The sequence below is a fragment of the Macaca nemestrina genome, chromosome 8 (assembly GCF_043159975.1).
Source record: "Macaca nemestrina isolate mMacNem1 chromosome 8, mMacNem.hap1, whole genome shotgun sequence".
Classification (NCBI taxonomy): Eukaryota; Metazoa; Chordata; class Mammalia; order Primates; family Cercopithecidae; genus Macaca; species Macaca nemestrina.
This window is the reverse complement of record NC_092132.1, coordinates 53405747-53408897: the sequence shown is the minus strand read 5'-3', so window position 1 is coordinate 53408897 and position 3151 is coordinate 53405747.

Genomic DNA, 3151 nt, shown 5'->3' with positions numbered 1-3151 from the left:
TTTTTGGAGGGTTTTTTGTGTCTCTATCTCCTTCAGTTCTGCTCTGATCTTAGTTATTTCTTGCCTTCTGCTAGCTTTCGAATGTGTTTGCTCTTGCTTCTCTAGTTCTTTTAATTGTGATGTTAGAGTGTCAATTTTAGATCTTTCCAGCTTTCTCTTGTGGGCATTTAGTGCTATAAATTTCCCTCTACACACTGCTTTAAATGTGTCCCAGAGATTCTGGTATGTTGTATCTTTATTCTCATTGGTTTCAAAGAACATCTTTATTTCTGTCTTCATTTCGTTATGTACCCAGTAGTCATTCAGGGGCAGGTTGTTCAGTTTCCATGTAGTTGAGCGGTTTTGATTGAGTTTCTTAGTCCTGAGTTCTAGTTTGATTGCACTGTGGTCTGAGAGACAGTTTGTTATAATTTCTGTTCTCGTACATTTGCTGAGGAGTGCTTTACTTCCAATTATGTGGTCAATTTTGGAATAAGTGAGATGTGGTGCTGAGAAGAATGTATATTCTGTTGATTTGGGGTGGAGAGTTCTGTAGATGTCTATTAGGTCCGCTTAGTGCAGAGTTGAGTTCAATTCCTGGATATCCTTGTTAACTTTCTGTCTCATTGATCTGTCTAATGTTGACAGTGGGGTGTTGAAGTCTCCCATTATTATTGTATGGGAGTCTAAGTCTCTTTGTAAGTCTCTAAGGACTTGCTTTATGAATCTGGGTGCTCCCGTATTGGGTGCATATATATTTAGGATAGTTAGCTCTTCCTGTTGAATTGATCCCTTTACCATTATGTAATGGCCTTCTTTGTCTCTTTTGATCTTTGATGGTTTAAAGTCTGTTTTATCAGAGACTAGGATTGCAACCCCCGCTTTTTTTTGTTCTCCATTTGCTTGGTAAATCTTCCTCCATCCCTTTATTTTGAGCCTATGTATGTCTCTGCGTGTGAGATGGGTCTCCTGAATACAGCAGACTGATGGGTCTTGACTCTTTATCCAGTTTGCCAGTCCGTGGAAGAAAGGTTTTAAGTAGCAGTATACACCATCTAAAACAAGAGTTTGCAACAAGTTTAATTGGGAATACAGAATTCTTTCTGTCAAAGACAATGTTGACCTCATTTTCAAGTAAGCGAAGAATGAATTACTCATTTATTTACTTCTTGCACACAATAACCAAGTCAAACCACCATCAGTCTTCTACGAAAGGCTATTATTGCTGGGTGTGGTGGCTCACGCCTGTAATCCCAACAATTTGGGAGGCTGAGGCAGGTGGACCACCTGATGTCAGGAGTTGAAGACCAGCGTGGCTAACATCGTGAAACTCTGTCTCTACTAAAAATACAAAAATTAACCAGGCGTAATGGTGTGTGCCTGTAATCCCAGCTACTCAGGAGGCTGAGGCAGGAGAATCACTTGAACCTGAACCTGGGAGACAGAGGTTGCAGTGAGCCGAGATTGCACCACTGCACTCCAACCTGGACAAGAGAGAGACTCCTTCCAAAAAAAAAAAAAAAAAAAGAAAGAAAGAAAGAAAGAAAAAAATGAAAAAAATGGTTACTCTTACAAAACTCTCCCTGCCTCTGGAAAAAAACGCATTGGCTTATATCTTACATTTCTGCAGAATTCAGGAGTGTGTTTCTTCCCAGGCATGCCATATTGGTTCTGACACCTGTGTCTGTCCTTGTGGAGTCACCTCTGAGAGGAATGGTTCTCCCCTTCATTGCCTCTTTTTTTTTTTTTTTTGGCATCTTCTTGCCATCATTCACATGTTGCTCCTACTGAGAATTTTCTCTGAAGTTGAGAGCCTCCAACAGATGAGTTATTAACTGAACCAATTTGGAAAGCTTTACAGCCACTGCCCTCTGCTCCCTGCTGACTACTTGCCCAACCCAACCCTTTATCAGAAATGTTGAGGTCTCCAACAAGCACAAGGATCAAACATGACTTCACTATCACCATCAGTGGACCCTAAAGTTAGCTGTACGTGTTGCTTAGAAGGAAACAAAAATGTCACAACTTGCCTCCTGCTTAGCATGATCTCATCCCTACCACCTTTTCTTATGCACACTGCCAATAGCTCCTAAGCTCTCCAACTTGTCCTCATGTTGGAGCCTTCACACTTGCTCCCTCTCCTGGGATGCTATCTCCTGGGATGTTCATGTGTCCCATTCTACATCATTCAGGTTTCTTCTTAAATGTCACTTCCTTGGAGTGGTCTCCCTGGGCCTCTCAAATTAAATACTGCACCCTCGAGCCCATCACTCCTTATTCCCTAATCCTGCTTTAGGTTTCTTTTAGCATTTATCAATAAATAATTATTGAATTACATGTATATCTTTCTCTCTCATCAGAATATGAGCCTCAGGAGGACAGCGATGGATCTTGTTCACAAACATCTCCTTAGAGATTCTGCTTCTGAAGTCAATTTTCCCAGGTACCAAAAATCTCATTCTGAAAACCAGACCAGGTAATTTCTTTTTTCTTTTCATTTGAAACAGGGGTCTCACTCTTTTTCTCTGGCTGGGCTCAAATTCCTGATTCTCCCGCCTCAGTCTCCTAAGTAGCTGAGACAACAGGCACCCACCACCATGACCTATCAGCCCAGGTAATTTGGAAGCCACTAAATTGAACAGCACTTGGAAGGCATGAATTGACACCAGACTTTCCCTAAGTCTGAGGTGGCCGTTGTTGTTAGAGGCCTATTTTGTTGTTAGAGTCTCATTTTGTTGTTCTTTTGTTAGTTTTTAAAGAAAGAAACAAAAGAGAAATGTCTTTCCCTTCCAAGTCCAGAAAGTCCGTGACTCAATGTTGTGGTGAATTGCCAGGAATCATTTACACAATAACAATAATAGTGTCAGAGGGAAGTGGAAAGCAAGAACTCCCTAGGTAAATGGTATTATCTCCAAGTGATTGGGAAATGACTGTATATCTGAGAGAGTGTATGCTACTGATTTACTGGACACCAGCACATGAAGTCTTATCGTGGTCATATTTTGCCCATTTTTAACTGCAATCACACAACATTTACATGGAACATTCCTTCCTTTTCTTTTACCTTCAATGTCTATGTTATTATCACTAATTCCTCTTAAGTGATTTGGTGGGTTAGACTGATGTGTTTGAGGAAAGTAGGGTAGAATCTTTAATTATAATGTAAACTGCC